General features: G+C 33.0%; 1 protein-coding gene across 1 annotated transcript in view; it reads left to right on the top strand.

Moving 5' to 3' along the window:
- Window positions 1-27,344, top strand: part of LOC111428213 (cadherin 87A) — a 72,495-nt gene that overhangs the window by 19,145 nt on the left and 26,006 nt on the right. The window contains exon 3 of the mRNA XM_071199360.1: window positions 13,121-13,253. The gene's annotated coding sequence lies outside the window, so the exon portion shown is untranslated. The remainder of the gene's footprint in view (window positions 1-13,120; window positions 13,254-27,344) is intronic.

Genomic DNA, 27,344 nt, shown 5'->3' with positions numbered 1-27,344 from the left:
TTACCGATTGTTTCCAGCATCCGGCAAGAACAACTGGCATATAGATGTCGGCGTCAATGTCATCCTCTGGTGACGGACTCTCCATCGGTTACGATCGATGTGGGGGGATGGTCGTCCGTCGCCAACGGGGGGGTTAACTTGCAATCGGGATTAATTTATGCGACATCCAACCCTCACAGATTTGCATACCGGACGGGAATGCCCGCGGTATTTAGGCAAGTTGCCCGACGACCCGTCCACCACCGACATCGCTGATGGAATAATAAGCAGATTTCGTCCAGACACACCTAATTTTCGAAAGATAAATCCACCCAAACGATAAGAAAAATCGATCAATGATCTCGTTCCATACGGGAAATAGAGATCCATTAATGTAACGTTCGCTACGCAATGAACAGGAAATTGAAAGATTTGTGACGGTGCGTTGGAATTATATGGGGAGAAAGGTCACTGTGGTGGCTATTTCGAAGGGCCCAAAAACTTTTTAATCGTAGGTATATAAAAACTGTAAACCCCTTTTTATTATAAACGACGTCGGTTTAAAGTGAATCCAGTCGGTTTTCTATCTCGTAAAGTTCAGAAACTTTCATTCTAAAAAGTTCAATTAAATTTCTTGCCTTACTCCTTTTTATAGTCAAATAGAAGTTGTAAAATTAAGTGGAGCAATAATCCTTTTCAAGAAGCGTATTCGATTTAAAATGAAGCTTGACTCCATTTTGGATGGAAACGTTTCGCCTTAATTCTATACATTCAGACAAGTTTTAAAATAATTTCTGCTTATAAAGGAGAAATCACACCAAATAAATAATCATTGATTTTAATAACTTTTATAATATTCATGCATTAACTTAGCACTAAAAACAATCTCAAATTTATACATTTATTTTCAGCAACAAATTCTCGCACTCTAATCTGGACGATGTGTGAATGCAAAATAAACTGAAATTCACACTCTACAACATTTTACGTTGCCACTTTTCGCGTCGTAAAGAGACCTGTTTTTTTACATCTTTTTGTTGAACCTTTAATCCATAAATAATCCATATGGGAATCCAAACATGGTTTTTAAATTTAGATTTATGGTAAATTTATGTGCATCGTTTTAAAGTGTTTTAGTATGTATGTAGTTTTCAATCATTGTGAGATTTTACATCGATTATGGCGATTGATTTATGTAATATTTCGAAACTCCATAAATACTTAAAAAATTATAAGTAATGAAGTTATAGGAACTAAGAAACATACATCAAATTAAAAAGGAAGGTTTAAGCTTTAATTTAATTTTAAAGTCGTTTCTTAATTCCCATAAATACGGTCGGAATGAATTTTTAAAGATAGACTTAAATTTTGACATTTCCTATTAGAGTTCAATGTTAACTTAATATTTAAAAAATCATAATTAATGAATTTATAGGAATTAAGAAACGACTTTTAAATCAATTCAAAAGGAAATTTTAAGCTTTAATTTAATATTAAAGTCGTTTCTTAATTCCCATAAATATGATCGGAATGAATTTTTCAAAATAGAGTTAGATTTTGACAAAAATTATTTCCATTTTAAAATATTTCTCTATATATTTTCCATCAATATCTGCATAAATAAGTCTTCTTTAAAAATCAATCACGACCGCTCGTATGCATTCGGTTGTGGAAAAAAATAACCACTCACTCACCCTAGTTCGACAAAAGGAAATGGGGGTGGTTTTGGATACAATTCCCCCCGGAAGTCTACTCTTTTCAGTTCATACGAGGCAACCGTACAAAATTCCATCTTGTTACGCGGTTTTCTAAAGAAACGCGACCGACGGTCGTGTATTTTGTTTGGCGTCGTTCGCGTATGCATAGAATAAGGTACCTTCAGCCCTCACCCCTTTGACATTTCTTACCCCTTTTTCCATTCCTACTCAAAAACCTACCTTTAACTTTTTTTCCTTTAACTTCTACTTTTTTTTCCTTTCGAATATTTCAACCTGAGACATATTGAATGAAAAAAAAGTTTAAATAGGATTAAAAATCTAAGTTAGATTCGAATTTAATGGTAGTCTTATCGTTAATACCTTGAGAGGAATGTCTTAAAAGCGCCTCTCTCTCTCTCTCTCTCGCTTTTTCTCAAGGGAATTTTTAAGAGTTTTCGTTAAAATTATCATTGGGGGTTCTTGCAAAAGTTTGTTTGGAATGGGATCAAATTGAATGGAGGTCGAATGTGAGTAAGTTGAAGTACGGTTTGTTTACTTGGGTAATTGAAAAAGTGTTGGTCCGGAAATGAACTGAAAACAGAAAATCGAACTGCAAACTGAACTAAAATTTGTTAGACGATGGCGACTCCATCATATCCAAAAATATTTTACTTAAATTAATCGACTCTTTTAAGTGAAGATAAAATAAATTTGAAGCTCTTTAAAATGGGAGATAAATTAAATATTCTCTTCCAAGGCCGATTTCTGTTCGATGTGACACGTTAAATCCATTACGTTGTTTACTTCAAACGTCTCGAACGACGACGACACATCCGCAAACGCGAAGCTTTTATATATTATGCTTTACCATCAGCAAAAGGATCTCCAGTTACAGGGGGAGTATAAACATGTTTACTTAGACTAGGCGAAATGTACTCAAAAGGTTTTAATGGAATAAATTTTACTAAACTAACTATTAAGAATTAAGTTAACTTAAAAAGTTGATGGTTCAATTTAAAAAATGGATTCTAGCATATGACAGTAATGTCCGTGAGATTAATTTAGAGAACGATTCTTGGAGGGACTCCAATTTTGAGAGGGAGGGACGGCAAATGAAAGCGCGCAGCCGGCACTATTATAAATTACTTACTTTGTACTTCATCTAAAACGCTTCGGGGCCAATTTCGGTAACAGAAAATAGTACAAAGGCGGCACTTCGCGGGAAGATTTATTATTATTCCGTTAACCGCATCACAATTTACGTTGGACCTTTTGATCTATTTTCTATATCAAGTCGAAACTCATCTCCACCGGGATTATATTCGTTATAAGTTAACTCAAATCGAATCGAAAAAGTTGGTGTCTTTATGAGGCTTTTGTTCCAATATATGAAATATAGCCAATATCGTAAGAAATTTGTTATATATTTTAAATTTACGATTTAATCTAGGGACGCCGTTGGTTGTGGACGTAATAAAGATGTAGGGTATAGCCGTAAAACCAAACAAGGAACTGCCTTCTCAATAAAAACGTTTTTATTAAAGACCCTAACGTTTTTAGTATCAGAAGCCTTTTTTTCTTTAGTGAAAGGTTAAGTTAAATGTTGCTTTATTGATTGATTGAAAAATATTTTTTTTTGTGGGGGGAAATAAATGATATAAACAAAAACAATAATTTAGTTGAAAATTATCCTATCAAGCCTAAACGTAGTCAATTTCCCCGGGTAATGTTCGCCATAAAAATTGAATTAATGTTATTGCCCCTTGTGTGCCACAGCCGGGGCTTTCACGGAGCCGTTTCGATCGGGACGGTATGTGTGCGTGAGTTTATCCACGGGGTTTTAAGCAGTAAAAACACCTCGAGGGGTGCACGATAATGGCATGTCTCGAACACACTCGGAATAATTTATACTTTTACCTACAAAAATCGACCATAAATCCTCGTTTATATTTTTCTTTTTAAACTAAATCAATTTAATAATAGTTCCAATTAATAATCTTCTCGACTTCTCAGCGAACCGTTCGTTCGTATTTGCATGATAATCTGACAATCTTACGACCTGTGCGGCTTCCGTGTGCGAACGTATCGATTTTCCTTTCTCTGAGGGCAGTAAAATATGATGCCATGATCCGCGATATCAAATATGCCGGGAGTAATTGAAATACTCTATTACTGGCTCTGTTCCAACTACGTTTATTTATGAAAATCCTCCATGTTTATTTCAAACCTTTTTCCCTAGTTTAAGATTTCAATTTATTTCATTATATATTTTTATTCGTGAAATTAAAGTCAGCCTTGAATAGAAGGAAATTTATATTGATTTAGAGTACATAAGGTATAAAGTTTAGGCGACACGTTTCACGCATTTAGTACAAAAGTAGTAGCAAATTTTATTCTTAACAATATTGTTCTCTTGCACTTTTGCTCTCAGATACATAGATATCGAGAAAAATACGAAATCATGAAAATTTGATGAATTTCGTTGTTTGACTAGTTGTTAATTAGTAACAATTTGGAATAAAAGCATGTTACAAAAAAAATTTTAGAACAATAATTGTAGCAAATCTTATTCTTAACAATGTTGCTGTCTTGCACTTTTGCTCTCAGATGCGCAAAAAAACAAGAAAAATACGAAATTATGAAAATTGGATGAATTTACTAAATTCATTTAATAATTGGTTCTTTTCACAGAATTTCTCAAAATCCTTTGTCGCAATATTAGGTGTGTCTATTAACGACCGCAAACAATATCGATCGGTTTTTCTTAATCGTTTTTTTTATTAATCCAAAAACACTTGTTTCGTGTTGACCTTATCACCTTTAAATCTGGGCTAAGTGAGGTATAATTGACCATCTTATCGACCTTAATAGATGAAGTCACGCAACCATAATACTTTAATCATTACCTATGTAAAACTTTTTTTTTTAATTTTTTGATTTAATAAAAAAGAAGCTATAAACGTGGATTGTAACGATTTTTCTTCAGCGTGAGTACGAGCTGTGACCAACGCTGTTGCAGATAAAGGCTTTATGGTCCGTAATCCTGTTTCAAGGAATTAATGTCCTGCGAGGATACTTTAAAACCCTGATTTACTGCACGGCGGCTTTCCGGTGACGGTGTTTGTCGAGGATAAATTAAAAGATTGTTAATTGCTATGTAGAAAATCACTGGATAAAAATAAATTGTAAAGTGTAAGAAAGGTAAAAGTGGAAATATAAAAATGTCTGGAAATAAAGTGGTCGTATATGTTGGTGTTAGAAAAAGGTACATTTTATGTTTCCCAGTTCGGACTCCGATATCAAAAGTTAGAGCGTTGCAACTCTCAAAAGATACGCCGTAAAACGAGCTTGTTATTGCCTCCGTTCCATTTTCTGGATATACGCGGATCGGTTTTCTCTAGAAAACTTTCAAAACTAACTCAATATTTTCAAAATATATATTTTTTTATTTAATTATAAAGTTAAATCTCGAAATTCCTTCTATAACAATAACTCGTTGTTTATAGTTTCCATATTTACACGAAACTTGTTAGTGTAGTTTAATAACGAGCCAAGTTCCGCATTCTTCACTTCGACTTGGACTACGAGTTCAAAGTAAGTGTTAACAGACAATTATAACTCATAATTAGTGTTTGATTTTAATGATTTAAACTTTTTAAAAAGTAATTGTTATATATAACAAAAAGTGTTTTGCATAATTAAGATTTAAATTGCGAAATTAAAACAAGTTTCCCGGAAATAGGAAGGAAAATTAGTATTCCTTATTTACATTTTTACGAAGGTTTATTTTTCGCTCCTTTTTCGTATTCTCTTAAAAAGTTTTTAGATGGAGCTTGGTTTAAATTTTTATTTTATATATATATTTTTTTAACATTTCTATTCATTTTATATCACGGATTTTATGTGAAGTTTTTGCTTACTGCATCGAAACGAACTGAATCGTTTACAACAATATTGTGTTGTAAAAATAATATCCGCTTTTAATTTATGATCCCGGGGGCTTGTATATGTATATTTTTTTGTTTTCCTCTCTGACGCACTGCAATATTCTGAAATGTAGGTACTGAAATAATGAAATTTTCTATTCCGGCTCAATATAAAAATGTAATCCGCTTTCACTTCAAAACAGAAAAAAACCATCAATTATTTGCGGTCAACTGAAACGACTTGTAAATAAAAATATTTGGGATTAAAAAACCAATTCCATTAATAATGATTGACAGTTCAAAATAAAACTAACTTTGCCCAACATTTCTCCAATGTTTATTACCAACCTGAGAGATTTAAAAACACCAATATTTCAAATTCGACCTGCAACAACATAACGAACGGTAACTCAATAATTTAAAACTTGAGATATGAATGATATTAATAAAAATTGCTCATAATTAATCACAAAAGCGTAATCCATAAACGGCGGCGTCTTCCTAAATATTTTTTATGTTTAGTTATAAAACATAAAATCCCCAAATCTTGAAATTGATGTTTTTAGATAAAATATCTTTTTGTAATTCGAAAACGAAAAATGGTACGACGAAGTGTTGTGGATAAAAATTGTTTATAATGAGTAAATAAAGCATTATGACCGAACGGTTATAACCCAAATATCTTTATTACCAACCTAATCGATTTAAAAACCCAAATATTTCAAATTCGACCTATAACAATATAATAAATGGTATTTCAATAATTAAAAACTTTAGGTGAGAATGATATTAATAAAAATTGCTCGTTATAAATCACAAAAACATAATCCATAAACGGCATCTTTCTAAATATTTTGTATTTTTAGTTATAAACCATAAAATCCTAAAATCTCTAAATTAACGTTTTTGTGCAGGTTTTTATAATAACTCGAAAATTAATAATGCCAAAAAAAATGTTTTGTATGAAAATTGTTTTTAACGAGTAAATACAACGTTATCTGCAGCGATTATTACTCAACTATCAGCATTACCAACATAGTCGACTTAAAATCCAAAACATTTCAGATTTTAGCGTATTTAGCGATGAAATATTTTTTACTCAAAAATTAAAGTCTGAACGAGGTACCGATAAAAATTGTTTTAATCACAAAAAAATAACCCATAAATTACTTTATTTCCAGCTGTTTCGTATTTTTATTTGTAAACGATAAAATCCCCAAATCTCTAATCAAGTTAACAATAATATACATATACCAATAAATATTTATTTATTTTCGGAGTTATACTAAAAAGTTTCAGCTTACTGATAAATGGGTATTGTTACAAAATTTGTTTAATAATAAATAAAGTTATAAACAACAACATTCTCGTAACCTCATCAATTTGTTCTCAAACCACGATCATTTTTAAGTTATTTAAGAATTTGTTTGAAAGACAGAGCTTTGGTAAAAAATTTTACAACGACACAGGTTCCAAGTTCAAAGAAAATTAGGGCATAGAGGTGTTGGAAAAGTTTCCCGTAGTTCGTCGACGGTGGCGGAGAAGGCAGCGGGGGCGGACACCCTTTCGAATCCGTCGACGAAGGGGTGTTCAGTTCGCGTTCGTCCGTCGTGCCAGTCACCCTAAACCTTCCGCGACGATCGGATGCGCGAATCGGTGTTATAAATACGCGTTATAATGAATAATCATTTGAATTTTCATTTATTTACAAAGTGAAATTTATTTTTTTTTAATTAAACATTCAGTACGAGTGCTTGGTGAATTTATACTATTATTTTTTGTATTTGTTTTTAGTTAAATCAATGTAAGGAGGAAGAATATTTGTATTAAATTGATGAAGGATATTTCGACTATTATATTTAAATGATGTATGTACAATTTTAAATTTATATTTTCTTTAAATCATCTAATTTTCTGGTTAGATGGGTTAGACTATTATGACGTCATTACTGGGTTACGGTCCATTTGTCAAGAGCACCCGTAAATAAGGTTCGCTAACGGGCGGTGAAATTGCACCCACAACCACCAACTAACCAACCACCCCCAACTATCTATAGATATTTAGATTTATGTTGAATGGAAAATTCGCGTTTAAGATTGCAATCATTCATCCAACGCGACAGTTTCGAATTTTTATGACTCTTTGAGTATTGTTCGAACCTTCTTTCGTGTTACCCACGAGATTTCTGTTTTCAGTTGGAACGAAATTGGATGGATTTATTTGTTATATTCGTTCTAAAGAAGAAAACGTTTTCGATTTATCTCTTTTTAAATTCTTTAATTTTTTTTTAAAGAATTTTCTTTTATTCTTCAGTCACAAACAGTCCACTCAGAGGTCGAGGGATTAGATTGCCGATTTACATGACAATTCCAAGAGTTTCCCTGAGAGCATATTCTCTAGAAAATTGGATTCGTGAGCGCCTGGCGTAGAAATTACTTGGGTAAGGGGGCGAAACAATGGAGTTCGTTGGTTTATGCGAATATAATTTTATAAAAATTTTTGAGGCTAAAATCCTTATTGTCAGTATAAATTTCAAATTGCGTACTATCAGCACCTGTTGGCATGGCCATAATCTCGTTAAAGTGCGACCCGATTTTGTGTAATTGCGGCAAAAACACGCTCATCCGGCCTCACCGAGTCTGTTTGCTTTTCATTCGAACCAAACCGGGCACCATCTGTCGTCATTACACTTTACAAATTTTCAGCTACAAAATTTTTAGTGAAAAAACCCCCAAATACATCATCAAAAGAAATATTTTTTTAAAGTGGGATTTGCATTAAAACCAGTATTTCCAATCCTTAAATTATACAGCGAACTTTTCGCCCGTAATACAAAAGACAATGGAAGAGGATTAAAGGTGGAAATTTGAGGATGTTTGTCTTTGCGACCTCGCTGTTTACGGGTTTCCTTGGGGAAAATAGAATGAGGGAAAGGCCCCAGGTAACTTAGAGACAACTCAGGGAAACTTGATGAAGCTGGATTAAAAGTTAAACAATTAGGTGTATTAGCTAATAAATTTTTATTAAAAATTAATCCTAAATGAGTATGATTTAAGGATATTGAGAAATATCTATATGTTAGGATGATGGTTTTTGAGAAAATGTTGATAATGAAATTGCAATAAAATGGTAAAATTTTAAAAAATTCTCATGATTTTATTTATGGGAGATAAATGATGATTTTTATACCAAATTAATCCTAAAAGTGCATAATTTAAGGATATTGAAAAATATTTATATGTTAATATGGTGGTTTTTGAGAAAATGTTGAAAATCGAAGAGGTACATTTTGTATTAAAACGAAATAGCAAAAAAATAGTAAAGTTTTAAAAAATTCTCCTGATATTATTTATGGGAGATAAATGATGATTTTTATACCAAATTAATCCTAAAAGTGTATAATTTAAGGATATTGAAAAACATTTATATGTTAATATGGTGGTTTTTGAGAAAATGTTGAAAATCGAAGAGGTACATTTTGTTTTAAAACGAAATAGCAAAAAAATAGTAAAATTTTAAAAAATTCTCCTGATTTTATTTATGGGAGATAAATGATGATTTTTATACCAAATTAATCCTAAAAGTGTATAATTTAAGGATATTGAAAAATATTTATATGTTAATACGGTGGTTTTTGAGAAAATGTTGAAAATCGAAGAGGTACATTTTGTATTAAAACGAAATAGCAAAAAAATAGTAAAGTTTTAAAAAATTCTCCTGATATTATTTATGGGAGTGAAATGATGATTTTTATAGCAAATTAATTGGAAATTAGACCTGATTAGTATTTTGGCTAAAATTTCACCTTCTCTTTCATCACCCTCCTCCTGTTCTACTCTGTATACATTTTTTGCCGTATCCCTTGGCATCTCGAACTCCTTTACTTTAGAAAAAAATAATTTAATTCCCTAAAATACAAACCAATTTTAGTTGAGATAAATAAAATTAAAAACATTATTAAAGTTTGTAATGAAGAGAACAAACAGTAGCTCCCCCACATAATATGCGGTTCGAATTTAATACCACTCCCATTATTCCGGTCTAATGACTAGATCTACACGGGAATTTGGCATCAAAGGAGCATTAAGGTGCAACATAACGCAGTGCATTAGATCGTGTATATAAACAACTTCACATTAACCAATAAATAACATTAATGCAATACTAGAAGAATAATATTAATCTAAATTTAATTTGATTTGATGTAGAATTTAATTAAACCAGCATACACCCTAATAATTTCACCAACAATCGAATTATAAAAAATAATAATAATACACACCATCTACAATACAATTTAGATTCATAATATAATAGAATTCGTGTGGAATTTTAATTAAATGTTTTAGCGTGCGGTTTCAAAAGCGAAATACCTATACAAAGCACCACATACCCCGGTGCCGTTCCAAAGCTTAATTAATACGTAATATTTTATTTTGAAAGGTTCAGTTTGTTGTTTGCCGATTCCTCGCCGTGTTTTTGGTTTATATCGACGCTTTAAGGGTGGCGAATTTTAATTGAAAATTAGACACCCGGACACGAAGGGTGGCTAATAAAATTCGTCGGACGTTCATCTCCCCTTGTGATAAGGGTGCGACCCGCGTCAAAATTTCTACTTCGTTAGAACGATGGATAAATTGGCTCGGTTTTCCTCCACCCACACCTTTTTATTCCTTATTGATAGAGTCAATTCCAAGATTTTTATTATCCCTCAATCGATTTTTACAAAAATAATAAATCGATGATGTTGGTTCTTGAGAAATAAATATCCAACTCAAATCAAGGGAAAAAAATGGGAACAAAAGGAAGTAGGTATCGGTTTTTAGCGTTGCACAACGAAAACATAAAAGAAAGAAAATGTACGTTTCGACGTTGATTTAAGACTGCGAATGATAAAAACGGAGTTGCATAAATCCCGGTATTGTTTCCTTTTAAATCGAACCAAAAAAGATGGAACTGTAACTAGAATATAAAAAGAGAATTATAGCGCATGGTTTTGATTTGAATGTATATTTAAATAAAAACTTTAAAAAATTGTCCTGTGTGTGGTAGCGGAACACACAGCTGAAACTGTAGACATGTAGCCAGATGAGTGGAAAACGAGTATTATAACTCGATTACAATCATTTTAGGGGAATATCTCTACTCAGTACAGCTTATAAAACCTTCACCGCCATACTACGGAATAAACTGCAACCGAGAACAGAAAAGATAATAGGCGAATACCAGCTTTTCGTGGTCAAACAAGTCTTGGAAAAATGTTGAGAGTTTGACATAGATGTATACCCGCTGTTTGTGGACTTTAAACAGGCTTATGATAGTATCCACAGAGAAAAGCTTCTCAGTATCATGCAGCACTTCAATATTCCACCAAAACTGGTGAGATTAACGTGTCTAACTATGAATGAATCCGAAGGCAAGGTTAAAATACAAGGAAGACTAACTGAAGCTTTCAAGATAATCCAGGATCTGAAACAAAGAGATGGATTAGCACCACTGCTATTCAACCTGACGCTGGAACATGCAGGAAGTAAAACAACAGTCAATGTTAACTCATCACTATTACATAAGTCGAAGCAACTAGTAGGATATGTAGGATATGCGGACGACATTAACATAAAGGGAAAAAATGTGAATGCCATAAGGGAAACCTTCACAGAGTTGGAGATATAGACAAAAGATATAGGAGATATAGAATATTAAAGCTTCAAAAAATTGTTCCAACCTTATTTGTAGGAATAAAGGGATAACTGTTATACCAAATTAATCCTAAAAGCACATAATTTAAAAATATTGAAAAATATCCCTATTTTAATCTAATGGTTTTTGAGAAAATATTGAAAATCAAAAGATTAACTTCTTCAAAATTTCGATAAAATAGTAACACTTTAAAAAATTGTCCTGTTTTTATTTAATGGAGTTAAACGATGGTTTTTATACCAAACTAAGCCTAAAAGTACATAATTTAAGACTATTAAAAAATATCTATATGCTAATACGATGGTTTTTGAGATAATCTGGTTCTTGGGATAATCGATGGGTTTTTGCCATTCATTTTATGGCAGGTTTAACTTGTCGATGACTTGTCAAAGTGGGTTGGTTAATCTGTCCGTTGCAAAATTAGGGATCGTCTAGAGTTGCTAAGGCATCGTAATTTTCTGTACAGTAGATACAACAGTAATCAAGGTTCGTCTTTATTTAGCAACAATAATTTATTTCGCTTCAGGCAGTTTCGTAAGGATCTTCTGTGTTAAATTACAAAAATCCAAATGTGCTTATTGATTGAAGCCGGTTTTATATTGATCCAGCTAAATATGAAATAACTAGCATAATATAGAGAGAGAATTATATTATAGCTGAGGGGTTTAATTTAATTCTGCGTACGGTTTTGGAAATTGTCCTATTTGCCTCTGTGTAAACAGGGAGTTAGATTTGGTAGCACCATCTGGTGTCTTGGCGTAACTAATTCGCTGCAAACTATCCCGTGACGAACGTGTATCAACAATGTTGTATAATAACTTATTTGAGATGCATGAGAAATTTACTCGTGTAAATTAAAAATTCATCGCAAAATAAATTACTTATTTAATTGAATTTGATTTTTTTACGAAAAAAAGGAAAAATAAGATGAATTTCTTTGGAAATTTTCTCATAAAGGGGATAATTTGTCGTTGCTGTCTCGGTGTCCTTCAAATCCACTACTTCCGTCTGTTCTTGGCTCTGTAATCTCAGCTGAAAATAAATTTTTCTCACCGCAACTCGGCAGTTAGTAGTTGTAGCTTCTAGTCGGAGGAAATTGATTTTCCAATTGCCTCGAGACTTTTACAGTTTTTCTTCTATTTTTATTTGTCGTTCATTTAAATTACGTTACATTTTATTTTTTTATTCACAACATAAACGGATTTAATTGTATTCCATTTCGATTACTTTAAATCGAAATTGAAAAGAATTTTTAATCAATTAAAAATACACTAAAATTAGTATTATCTAGGATTATAACGCTTTTCATTCATAAATTATCCACACGAACAGTTTTTAATTTAATTATTATCCGTATCCGAGATGGTAGTTGAAAATCCGTCCCCGATTTCGATGTTCCGATTGTGAAATACCCATCAATTATTTCCGCTTCCGTTGCATCAATATTTGCATTGTGATTAAAATCAATTTTATCCCCTATAAATTTCTTCCGCGGATAAAAAGCCGTCAAACCGTATCAAAACTTGATCCAAATAAGTTTAAATTCTAACATTAATTATTCGAATATTAATTTTGAAGTTTCATTAAAACTTAAAATCTTATGAAACTTAAATTTTATACGGTAATAAATTATAGTTTCATCAAGCAACACAATTTCCCCATTATTAATAATTTACATTTTATAATCGAAGTAACAAAACTTTAGTAAATGTTCGGTTTTGAGACAACTCAATTAAATTCTTGGAAGTAAAAAACGAAAATTTATCCAACTTCCTTCAGTCGCTTATTTTTGATTAGTTTTCTCGGTTCGATTCCAGGTAATCTGGGCGGTATGAGCTAAAATCCGTCCGACGGATCTGAAGAGTGGAAGGAAGAGAGAGCTGTCCTCGCCTGAAGCAATCCATCATCGGTTGCTGCTCCTACTGGCGTCCCAGAACCACACCAATCAAGGTAATTTACGAGCCAATTTCTTAATACACCCCGCGCACTCCACATTTTCACGCCAAAACTCACCCTTTACGTTTGAATTTGAGGGGGATGAGGATCATATTTCATCTTATCCGACGCCAAATGTGATCGATTGCGATAATAAAATTTTATGAGCGACAATATGGTCCGAAATGACCAAGAAAAAGATGTGACATAAAGAATTATAGTTTTATTCCATTAAATTTAAAGCCCGGCTCCTCCGCCATTTCTTTGCGGGTAGATTTTTCTTCTTTGATGAAGGGATTAAAAGAAAAACTATTTTTTATAGTACCCTATTTAATTTAATAGTATTTCTTTTTCAAAGTGAAATCTCTTTGATCACCATAGCGGTCAAAGCGGGACGATCGCAACGATCTTTCTTTTCACAGGTCGACGAATCCATTTAGACGATGAATATTTTACTGGGACGGAAGTGGCCATTTCCCCGTTCGTGTGAAAGGGAACAGGGAAAGCGGGGTGGTTACGAGAGATGAAACGCCCCGGAAACGCACGGGGCAGGACATCGTCACGGTGCTTGACGTCCGGATGATTTAACACGAACACTAAATCACCGAGTTCCGAAACGCTGTAGTTCATTAACGTAATTTATACTGAAATTTTCTTTACATTCTAAAATCAAATTATTTATTATTATGATTCTTACATTTTATCAACAATTTCCACAATACCCAAAGCCATAAAAATTCAATGACACACAGAACCTTTTTAACCTATACGAACTTTCTGCTTTTGTTGCCCTTGGTTTCTTATTTTTCCCCTTTTTTTCTTCGTACGGTTACTTTCGGCAGTAGGGAAAATGGAGAAAAACGATAAAACCTTGCCGGATAAAACGGGTTCTCGATCCGTGTCGGCAATTTCTCGCCCACGGGATCTCTGCCAAAGCCTCCATCGGGCTCCGGGACTCAGAGGGTGATAGGCATCGATGGGTATCGAGCGTCACTCAAGATCCAGAGGTTAGTTTTATTGCCTTCTGTTTACGGTCGGGCTAAAGAATAAGGCAAAAAAGGATAAGACGTGTAGGGAAAAGAGTACAGGGAAGAGATCGTAGGATTTTGCTTTCTAAGAACGACTTCTCCGGGCCGCCTCCCTAGCCGTTATGAAAACGTCCGTTAGTAATTGAAATATGGCTTCGAGAAACCGACGCCGCAGAATCCCATAACTTGTCGACGGTATTTTTAAATTTTCGAACGTATGGAGATATATGGAAGTATACGTGGGGAGAATAAGGAAATTTTTCCTAAATGTTCTTTTGCAAAGATTTAAGATTTCTAAGATTTTTATTTCAGGAAATGGGATGATAATTTAAGAATTGTTGTTGCTAACTATGTAAAAAATATTCTAATACCAACCTTTAATACACCATGTGATTTGAACGTGCAGAAATCGGAAATGATCTGAGAGAACTAGAGCAATTGCAAAAAACATTTCTGCCTTATTTATAAACTTTTTTAAATAATTCAGATCTTTTCAGATGATGTATAACACTAAAATATTTTATATGAAAAGGTTTCGAGATAAAATGTATCACTTTTTACTCAACCTAATTTTGTTATCAAATTATTAAGTTTTAAAAAATCATTTCTGGTTTATTCATAAACATTTTTAAATAATATATGTCTCAAACTAAAGCTGAAATCGTCTTCTTTCAGATGGTATATAAAACATTCATATTTTATATGAAAAAATGTCGAGATAATAATCATAATTAAATGTGTCACTTTTGACTTAATCTAATTGTGTTATAAAATTACTAAACTTCAAAAAATCATGTCTGTCTTATTTATGAATATTTTTAAATAATTTATGAATCAAATTAAAGCCGAAACCTTCTTCTTTCAGATGATATATAAAACATTAATATTTTATATGAAAAATTTTCGAGATAATAATCATAATTAAATGTGTCACTTTTGACTTAATCTAATTGTGTTATAAAATTACTAAACTTCAAAAAATCATATCTGTCTTATTTATGAATATTTTTAAATAATTTATGAATCAAATTAAAGCTGAAGCCTTCTTCTTTCAGCTGATATATAAAACATGAATATTTTATATGCAAAAGTAATAAAAAATCATAAATCAATATTTCATAATTATATATTTCCCTAGAAATAAAATTAATAAATAATTTAATTTTAACGTTAATCTATTCGATATGATATTTAATATTATCAAATTTTGTAATATCGAGTAAACCGTGTGGACAGCTTCCATGATTTATTATAATAAAAGGCGTAAATTGGGAGTGGGTTGGTTAAAAAGGTCCATTTAAAATGAGCTTTTACGTTCTCGTTGAATGGATTTGTTAATTATTATTATTTATTGAAAGTGGCCAAGCAGTACATAATTTTCCAGTCGATTTCGGTGACGATGACAAATTTTCCAATGCAACCAAATTATTCGTTAATATGAGTAATGAGGTTGAAAATTATAATCCATTTATTATTTCCTTAATTACACGAGCAATAATAGCAAAATATTGATGTTATAGATTTTCGTATTCATTTTATACAAGTTCAGGTTTTGCAAGTACAGCATTAATTAACACTGAGCGTTCCTCGCCTTAATTGAATACACAAGAGGAACAAAACATCAATAGCAAACGGCATACACATTACAATGGGGCCCGTTCAACTATCGGTGCATAATTATTCCCATTGAAATTCTCTCTCGTCCCCCGAACACTTGTTTTCGAAGCCGCCGTGATTAATGGCGTCGACCTGCAAAAGCTTCAAGCCACGGTTTCAAGATCCCTCAGGCGAGGCTCTCGACGAATCTTTACGTGTCATTAGCATGGGGATAAAGCGTCCATTGTCCACCGGGTGACTCCAATTTCCCCCTTGAGATGATAAACAGTGGCCTTTCCGGTATTTCCCCGCCCTGTCTCCGGTGGCGGCGGTCCCTTTTCTCCACATGGAACATCACCGTCCCCACTTCGAATCATCCCCTTTTGTTCCACCTGAATCGACCATTTTACCACCACCCCACGTCGGTCTTTACATATCATTTGAACCAACCCAACCTAGTGAAAAATATAACGTAATGGTTGTAGTTTGTAGAACGTTTGTAAAATGTTATGTTCGTGGAGAACCGTAGCCCAAGCGCAAACTACTTTCGAGGGAGCTTATCTCGTCAATTTAGTTCTTGTGGTTGGGTACGTGTTCCCGTTTTGAATCGGAGCAATAGCGGAAATAGCGGTACATTTAGGTCTTGGGGATACCACAACTAAATATGTGTGGTGGTTTTTGTTTACTAAAATTTACGAGATGTAGTGGGAAAAACGAATCTAACAATTTAAATTATTTTTTTAACATCAAATAATTTCAAAAAATTATATCTGGTTTATTTATAAACATTTTTAAATAATTTATGTGTCAAAATAAAGCTGAAACCTTTTCCTTTCAGATACTATACAAAACATAAATACTTTGTATGAAAAAAATTCGAGATAAATAATCATAATTAAATGTATCACTTTTTACTTAACCTAATTTTGTTATCAAATTATTAAGTTTCAAAAAATCATTTCTAACGTATTTATAAACATTTTTAAATTCTTTTTGTGTCAAATTAAAGCTGAACCCCTTTTCTTTTCGGTGGTGTATAATATATAAAAATTTTATATGAAAAAATATCGAGATAAATAGTCATAATTAAATGTATCACTTTTTGACTTAACCTTATTTTATTAAAAAAATTATTAAATATCAAAAAATCATTTTTAGCTTATTTATAAACAATTTTATCTTTAAGATAGTATATAATACAAAAATGTTTTGTATGAAAAAGTTTCGAGATAAAAAATCATAATTAAATGTATCTCTTTTTAGGATAACCTAAATTTGTTAAAAAATTCAAAATATCATCTCTAACCTACATGAATATAGAGCAACGTCCTTCGAAAAGGCTTTCGTCGTCTCGTGATGGATGCGTTATGGAATACTTAGTGTCCTCGGATCGTCGATGCGGAAACTGGGGCGTTTTCCCTTCAAGAATTACTTTGTCGCCCATCCCATCCGATCTCCATCCACCCATGTCTCTCGAACCGTTGACTTCGCCCTTTTATTCAGACACGTGAAGACAGGTATTTAACCGACAACGTCAGCTTCAATAATGTGTCTTTTCTTTCTTCAAAAATCATTTTTAACTTATGTCTATGGGGAAGTTATTAGAGTGGGGAGTCCATAATTTCCGGCATCCCCATTTGAACCCCAAAAACTACATATTTTCACAACGAAAACTCCATTTCCCGTTCGGTACGGGTGAAATTTCATAAAACGCGATAACGGTGTCCGGTGTATTGGATGGGGGCAATTCCGCGTAAATGGTCCGAAATTCGATGATGTTTGGGAATCGAGTGTTTGGAAATACCAACATTGAACAATCCAAACTGGAAATCCTAAAAAATAAGATAATTATCGTGAAATAAAACGCTTATTTTGTATAATTACCGTTTAAGTGTGGTTAAAAGAGTAAATCAAACGAGTTATACTCTAGAGAAATACTGTAGAGTTTATTTTCGGTGAGGTTTATTTTGCATCACGCGAAACTCTTCGTAATTTAGAATTTATGGAGTTACACGCTGGAATGGCTACCCAAATATGATTAAAATTAATTCTTGATGTAAAATAACAAACAAACAGTTTATCTTTCTCCAAATATACTTTTATTTCTAGTTCTACTTGAGAAGCGTTTACGGTAGCAAAGATTTAAGGGCTCACATATCACCGACTTGAAATCCCTTCTTTCCCCCTCGCCCTCAGGAAACCCCCATCTTAAATTACCTCCGATCGGAAACCGAGAAATACGTCTCAACCTGGCGTTTTAATTTAAAGATAACACATCGTGGTTTCCTTTGCGTGCGAACCCTTATTTCTCAATAGCAGAAAATGGGTATGCATAAATTCGAAGAGAAAAGGAATTTTGCGACGTAGGTGAGGAGAATTAACGAAAATGCACATTAAGAAGCTTAAATTACGGTTCTCAATTTCGCTCTTGTAATGTCGTCCTCGGAGACTCGTTAACCTTTCCGTCGAGGTTATCGGTCCGACGACGACGTCGTTTTACCTCCCCATATCCAACATGGTTAAATGCCGACTTCCTTAAATCTAATTTAAGCATCCCATAATAATAGTAAATCTTGTAATTATGTGATGCTTACTCTTTGGGGATGTTCTATCCCGTTACGGATAGATTGGGATAAATAAATCTTTCTTGAAGATAAATTACTTTCCAAAGGGATGAAGAAGAAAATTACGATCAATCAACGAATAAAATAAATTTGTAGGGAGTTTCAGTAAAAATGGTGGAGGAGCCGGTAATAAATCTATCTTAATTTACGAACCTTTAGAGAGAAAAAATACTTTTCCGAGTAAATAAAATCAATAAATTTATTTGGGGGAGCCACATTTCCATTTTTACTAAATTAAAATCGTCGAAAACAATCCCCAAGGTTTTTTTAAAATTTTATTTTTCAACGGGAAAATTTATTACCACTTTATAAACCGATTACTATACCCAGGCATCTGTCGATGATGTACTGCTTCCGGTTGGACGTAAAAAAGCACTGCAAAAAAGACCAAGTCCGAAAAGGCATGCGAAACGAACGATGAAAGAAAGGAACCTCGAGCACGAACCGATCCTTTTGAACAAATCGGGACAAAGACTGGCGGTCACGCGCCGTTTTTTACCCTTCTTAATGAAAAATGATCGTTCGGAAATAAATGATTTTTTATATAGACGTCATGAAACGTACGTTAAAATCGTGCACGCGAAACGGCTCGTGACAGTTGTAGTTTACATCAATCATAGGTGGGCTTTTTGCTTTTTGCCTCATGCGTGGATAAAATTATGAACAGTTGACGTTTAAATGTTTTTTGTGTCCTTTTTTTTAATGACACGGTCAAAACTAAAAAATTTTATTTTTTTTATATAAAAATATTGATCACACAGATCTAAAATGTACTCAACTCCACAAGAAACTCGAGATAGAAAGCTGGAATTAATTCATTACCCCCGTTTTCAGCGCTATCTAGAACCCCTTTTAGTTGCTTTTGAAAGCGACGGTAACTTCCGCTTTGCTGCAACTGCATTGTCGCTGTAGTAATTTTAAATTAGAGGTGGTCTTTATAAAATCTTTATCAAAGAGATGTATAAATTTTCAAAAATAAAAGAAAGTTATTAAAAATAAATCGAAATTTCATCATGTGATAAAAATAAAGTAATAACTAATGTTTTTATCGAAATTGAGATATTTTTCTTAGTAGTTTGTAAATATTTTATTAACATTTTCTAAGAAATCAATTTTTCATACATTTTTAAAATTAATGAGTTTAAGGTAAATGTTTTGTGCGGTCTAATAACTGTATACTTTATTGGCCTCAACTTAAAAGTTCGTGGTAACTTAAATTTCCTTGGAAATAATTCATAGCAGTTGTTGCATGATTTAGCAGTGACTATAAAGATAATGTGTTATTTATTCATGACGTAGCAGGAGAATTTTCACATTTGTTGAAAATATATCAAAAATGTTTCTTGGTTAACTTTGTTGGGGTAAGCTCAAAGCAGTTCGGCATACGGTTGTCATGGCTAAGGAGCATAGTTCCATAATGAAGGCAATAGTGCAGAAAAATGTCTAGATTGGCAGAAAAGCCAGACACTCTCAAGTAGTCTCAGCAACTATCCGGTATTCGGCCATTTTTTAAAATACGCCAGGAAATCGCCGAAATAACGCCCGAAACACTCGCAAAAGTGACGAAAAACGTCGAAAAAAGGCCCGATTTTGTAGTGACAGCTTGGGGAGGCCACCTACCGGATATCACATTCAGAAAGTGTCTAAACAAATTGTACAAGTCTAAATTTCAATAAAATGATCGAATCCAAACAGAATATTGAGTTGTTTTCAAGTTATTCAAAATGGTACACTTTGTACTTTATGTATATTAGTTAAAATTACATCTACATACGAATATATATTGTAAGTAAAATTCTTCGAATTGAAATTTCTCTCCCCTACCTTGACTCATAAATTTGCATAAATTCATTTCCCTTCGCAAACAACCACTCGCCGCCTCAACATCTAATTAACGTTTTCCCGGGGAATGGATTATCGGGCGTAATAACCTCTCTGGAGCCGCCTCTGCCGCTGCTGTGCTGCTGCTGCGTGTTGCTCAGTACAGGAAGAGCACTGGAGAGGGCTCAGCCTATTGAGCGGTGCTTTACCTCGATGCTACTGCTGCTGCTGACTAACAATGTGTTACCTAAACTGGCGACCCAACGAGATTAAGCCCTGCAGGATATTATATAGAAACGACACATTGTTTACAGCATCGCAGACGTCGATGACTTAATTAACGAACCCTACGTGCTGTGTGAAAAGGGGATGAGTGATGGAAGGGGATGAAATCTCGTTTAACCTACAAATTTCTTGCATAAAGTGATCAACAATAATAATCCTATTAAAATTTTTAATTAATTTTTGGGAAATGCACCATGAAATTAAATTAGGAATTTTTCAATAAATACTTCGTGTGAAGCAAACTCCATCCAAGCGTAGAATAAACGTGACACGCCAACTACTAGAACGTGTACATCGTTTCGGTGTGCTGTTCCTGAGTACAAAGTCCAAGGAATTTTTAAATTGCCCCCCAGCATACGTGATTCGCCTCGGCAACGTCAACTTACCCGCGTTCACGTTGTATGTTGTACCCCCTTTACCTCTTGCAACAAAGGTCCCGGCTGTCACGGGCAGGTCCCGCAGGATGACGTACTCCCTAGCAAACTGTTCCTGAGAGTGTCCGGTGGAGCCCGCGTTAGAGGTGAAAGGGGTTGGATAGCGAGTGGACCCGCATATTCAAGCGGAAGTCGAAGGACGTCACGTGCAACACGATGACGGGGCGGAAGCCGGGGACGGTCTTTTGTGAAAGGACCCACCTAAACTAATTTACTAGGACGTACCTAATTTGGTGGAGGATAGCGGTTCACGACAACGACGACGACACTTCGTTCCGGAAATTGATTTTCAAAAACAACGTGTTAACTTTGCGTAATTTGAAACTAAAGCCACTTTGTTCCCGCAATCCGAAGCATCACGTTTAGGGCGCGATAACATTGTCTTTCGGGTCCCTAAACGGGACGGTTTTATGTAAACGGGGCCGTTTTCGGATCTTGGGGAAGTTTCTTCGAAACCACCCCTGTGATTTATAACTTTTACGATTACATTTTTAAATATTTTAAATTTGAATAAATCCAATCCCGCGGTTAAATACAATTCACATCGACGGTAATACTAACCATTTTCAATTTAAAAACATCACAAACGTCATGCGTACATAATCGATTACATCTCCATTATGGAGTTACGTTCATTATCCATACTTCCCTGCGTTTGGATACATCTCTTTTGCGCTGATTTAATTTAATTTCTAGCTCACTTTGATGTGTACAAAGATCAATAACCGTACTTAATTATTATTCCATTTCGAATATTAATTTTTAATTAAAATTTGATTTAAAAAATGTATTTCTTTAAAAGCTTTGAAATGATCCCCTTTAAAAAATAATCGGAATCAAGATTCAAGGCGGAAAAACGTAATCCACTCAGACTTTTTTTTAGTTTAATAAATATTAAATGAAAGCTTCGTATTTCGCGTTCGTCCTGAAAATCTTGAAACTGGTTTAGGTTTTAGTTTTTAGTTTTCAATTTTAAGTTTTTAGCCATCGATCGGTTTGCCTTTCTTCGGTTTACTATATCCCCATCCAGTTGGTTCATCCCTTTTCGGTTTACATCCGGTTTAATTACATCGTCCTTTCAGGATTATCGCAAGTGACACTCGCCCCGGAAACTGAATATACAACAAATCAAATAAACGGTAACCCACCAAATCCCGTGGAAATGCGATGTGAAAACTAACTCTCCCTCAATATAATTGGTTTAATATCCGCAATAATAATTCGATACGACTCGCATCATAAACAGTTTATACTATAATACTCAAACAAATGTACGAAATGTTAAATTGTACAAAAATAAAAAAAATATTAAGCTAATTTATTCATCAAGCGTGAAATTATTTTAGTTAAAATGTCCAAGTTGCGTCTCTGGTTTCTCTTTGGCTTATTCTCTTTATGTGTACGATGGCGTTGGTTGGTCGGTTTTTGGAGGGATTAAACCGCCTGCGGAGATTAACTCTGAATCCTGCGGCACTTGGAGAATGGCCAAAAGAGAACGCCTGCACGTGTTTATCTGGACAGTATTTTAGCCGATTAGTAAAGAGAACGAATGCAACAACGTCTCTTTTTGTTAACTTTAACCGGTTCAACAAATACTTTTAGCTTCTTTTCGTTCTAACAATACCTTTTTAAATTTAAAATTTTTAAGTTCATTATCGTTCGAAAAAACTCTTCAAAGGGATTTTTCAATTAATGTCTGCGTATGATAATCGTATGATATGATATGATATAAAATCTATAAGATAATATTATTAAAATTTCCAGGAAAACATTATTAAAGAAGAAACTGTTAAATTTATCAATCATTAATAATACGAAATTTTCAAACAATCATATCGTCTGTATTTTTAATAATTATGATATGATATGTATGTTAAATTGTAGCTTAAAGATTCTAGTTTATCATGTGATATAAAAACTATAAGATAATGTTATTACGTCTCTTTTTGATAACTTTAACCGGTTCAACAAATACTTTTAGCTTCTTTTCGTTCTAACAATACCTTTTTAAATTTAAAATATTGAAGTTCATTATCGTTCGAAAAAAACTCATCAAAAGGATTTTTTAATTAACGTCTGTAAAACTTCTCTTCGACAAAGGGAATTATCCAGAAACCCTTTGATACGAAACCTTTATAAATGGCAATCAATGATTTCCTAGATCTTTTTTTGCGAATATTTTTTTCCGGATTTGTTCTGCTACATTTTTGATGTATTAAAAACCTTTATTAGGGCGTGATGTAGATGTTATTGGACCGTTGTTAATTTGCTAATTGTCTGATAGAACAATGGGGCGAATTTCCTAATCCGTTTCTATACGGTCTAATACGAACGAGTTCCCGATTCCTTTATAACCAAACAATACCGGCTACAAGTGCTTGCAACCAAGTTGAGGTATTAAGTGTAATTTAGAATTTCGTCTGGTTCTCCGATACACCGAGAGAGAAGGGTAGAGTTTGACGTGAAACTTCATATATAGAGTTTCTATTAACGAGTTTCTATCAGCTCGTTGAAACTACCACGAATGCTAAGTGAAACAATCCCTTTTCTATAGGCAACTTTACCAATTTGGTAATGTTACAACATTCCGATTGGGAACTGGGATGTGTTTTGTAAACTGTGTTAAACAATAAATTGTATGCATCTTGCTATATTACCTTTATAAGTTTATTTCCAAACTTTTAACTAAAGTTTTGCCAAAAGTATCTGCACGAAATTTAGAGGAACACGATGTCACAACATGGAGTTATGATATAATGATCTGGCAGAAAGTTATGATACACATAGACTAGAAAAGAGTCATAATCAAATAAAGCTAGAATGAAAGAAACCAGAAAGACAGAAATAAAGCAATATTTAAGTCTGTAAGCAGAAGAAAAAAGTTAGAAACAACCTGGAAGAGTCTCCACGCTTAGGTTAGCTTGTTAAAGTCCAAAGTGATATAGAAGGATGCCAAAAGATGTCAGAAATAAGCTAAAAACGCAAAAACAAAGCAAACTCTAAAAGAATGTCAGAAATTCATGATACGGTTTATATTTTGCTAAATGTATTCTTACTAACAATAGCTTTAAGCTGTTTCTGGAAATACTAAATAGGAATCAACTCCGTTTTTAAAGTTATAACATTGTAAAAGTATTAATTTAATTAAAAACATACATTCCTAAAAATCGCCTTTTTGAAGGTAGAAAAACCTTTTTTGTGTGTTTTATAACCCAACAACTTCACAAATAGGCAACGTAACATTTCAAACTCGTTTTTTAACATTTTTCCCTCTTCTCCTGTAAATAAAAATGCATTTCACATGTTGTTTATCGACGAAAAAAAGGCTAAAAAGGGATTCTCTCTACTCCACGAATGTTCGGACGTGTTTACTAGCGATCTTCCACAAAACCGAAATCCTACGTGTGTGCATCATCTGGTCATGTTTGGATAACCGCGCATTGGAACGGATTTCGTATGTAGAGTACTTTCGATTTTCCAAACCAAGAAGGAATAAAGCTGAGATTTATTCCGGGGATTTTCTGAAATCACGATTTTTATCTGAACGAATGAATTTAACAGTTTTTACAAATGTCATGGATTTATTTTGTGGAAATGATGATACGTTTATTTGGACTTAAAACTACGCCGATGGGATCGGTTCAAACAAAAAAAAGGGTTCGGGAAGAAAAGAAATTTGCATCGCAACTAAGTCGGCGAGGAATGAAAATGCCTCTCCGAGGCTATTTTAAATATGAATACGGTCCACTCTTTCCTTCCGCTTCGTTTTAATGAAATTTTAACGAAATATATACGAAACGGCGTATTTGTTATTCAAATCGGTGTACTCGAGCAATAAGAAAACGAAACCCTTAAGTTTAAAGTAGCACTTAGTTAACGAAATTTTTTCTTTTTTTACAAATAAATCTTATATCATCTATGTGATAAGTTTAATTCGCACTAACAAGTGTACAATTAAACTTTGCAAACTAATTAAATTTCCGCTGTCAGAAATTCTAGGTGTACTAAAAGTTTAAGTAAATTAAAGATTTTAATGCCTAAAAGTTACTTAAACTTACACGTTTGAAATTAAAATTTTTTAAACATAAAACATTTTGGAGATAAATTGTGTTACAATGAAAAGAGGGCTTAAAATTTATGAAATCATGGACCGGAAATTTGTGATTTAAACGTAAAAGCTCTGGTAGCTTAATAGACTACAAATTGCGATGTATTCGTATTATTAATATACCAAATTTTCAAAAAATCATATCAACTCTATTTTTAAGAGTCACGATTTGATATATATGTTAAATTGTAGCTTAAAGATTCTAGTTTATGATATGATATAAAAACTATAAGATAATATCATTAAAATTTCCAGAAAAAAAGTGTTAACAAAGCAACTGTCAAATTTATAAATCATTAATAATACGAAATTTTCAAAAAATCATATCAACTGTAATCTTAAGAATCATGATATTCCTATATTAAATTGTAGAAAAAAATAACCCCTCAAAGCCATAACATCAGTTTCATTATTAATTTAGAATTTTATTGGAAAGATACAAATACATTTGGTGATAAATCACCGTCCTATTTCGATTTAATCTCAATTCCAGTAAATTACTATTGTACAATCAGAGTTACGAATTAATTGATGTTTAAATTGTAGTTAGATTATTGGATTAGTAGTGAGTTGAAGTTTATAAAATAAAAATACGGTTCAATGTGTTTTATTCTGTTTTCAGTAAAAATAATAAATGTGACATCTTTTCGTAAAAGTTTTGTGGGGCGAGACTTTATCTTATCTTTCCCGCGGATAAACTAGGATTACAATAAAATATACCCAATTTTACCTCCTTACTTAGAATTACGTTCGGCTCTCTTCCACCCTAAAGGTATGTTCCGTGTCATCCCGGTTTAACCCGGTTCCTACTCGGGAATATCTATCCAGTGCTGCGGGGCTAGTTTATGTAGACATATGCTGCAGTTGGAAGGGATTTTAGGGATCTGTTTCTCCGCCTAGGGTTACGTCACGAATTGTTTACTACCACCGCGTATACATACAACGTTGTACACCTTCAAGAGATTACCCGATATGTACACAAACTATGTGGTTTGTAAATGTTCACGATTTACATTGGTTTCAATTACCCTATTTATCTTATTTACTATTTAACAATTATAATGTTTATTCGAATTTCCTTAAAAGAAATATTTTTAGAAAGAAAGAACCACACGTTTCCTTTTATCTCCTTCCAATTCATCAAGCAATAAGTCCGCACGATCGTGCACGGAACCGAAACTGAGAAAGGGGAATGAAGGAAGAAAAATGCGAGTTAGTTAGCGACGATTGATTCCTCCCCGTTACTTTTTGTGCCTCATCCGATTGCCTTCGTAAGAATTCCTCCAAGAAAAAAAAAACGAGATAGAGAACATCTTCATTGTTTATTTTAGTACTCGAAACAGATCAAATCTTTTCCAACTCCGAACCTATGAGTCCTCTTGAGTTCTCCCTTCCTAGAATCATTAGATTTATTTGTCATAAATCATAAAAATATTAAGAATTTAAGCCGATTTCGTTTCAAATTGTCATTGGATGGAAGAATTTTTGTTGTTGAAAAATATATACTGATAAAAAAGCTGGTAAAAAATAAAGCCTCGGTTGCAGTGATTTGTTTATGTTTACAAATACAAAAAACGCAGGGAAGCGAAAAATATTTGGTAAAGCAAACGGTTTGAACGCATATATTTTAGCCATATAAACGGACCGGTAAACCCCCGTTTTTATGCTATTTATTTGGTGATTAATTTACGTGTAAACGACGCTTTTTATTACCGATTTTGCGAGTTCGAAAACCGTATTTATAAATATATACATAAACCGAGTAATATTAGTGATAAAACAAAAATATTAAAAATATAGAGTATATGTAGCATTTGTGCTATATTGCTTCTACTTTATTTATTTCTGTTTTAATAAATTTTCAAAATGTTATTTTTGAAAATAACTGTTTACCCCTAATAATGAGAAAGTGTCTTATTATGTTTAAAGTTTAATATCTTAAAAACCAAAAGATATTTTGAAGATCCGTTTCTTTCATTGAAAAGCTGATAATTTCCATTATAAGTGCTGATAATTTCATAATGATTTTGTGAAATCCCGATTTGTTATGATTTTTTGAAAATAACTGTTTATCCCTAATAATGAGAAAGTGTCTTATTATGTTTAAAGTTTAATATCTTAAAAACCAAAATATATTTTGAAGATCCGTTTCTTTCATTGAAAAGCTGATAATTTGTATTATAAATGCTGATCATTTCATAATGATTTAG

Source organism: Onthophagus taurus, chromosome 10, assembly GCF_036711975.1.
Source record: "Onthophagus taurus isolate NC chromosome 10, IU_Otau_3.0, whole genome shotgun sequence".
Taxonomy (NCBI): Eukaryota; Metazoa; Arthropoda; class Insecta; order Coleoptera; family Scarabaeidae; genus Onthophagus; species Onthophagus taurus.
Note: the sequence above shows the minus strand (reverse complement) of the source record. Positions and strands in the feature narration are given on the sequence as shown.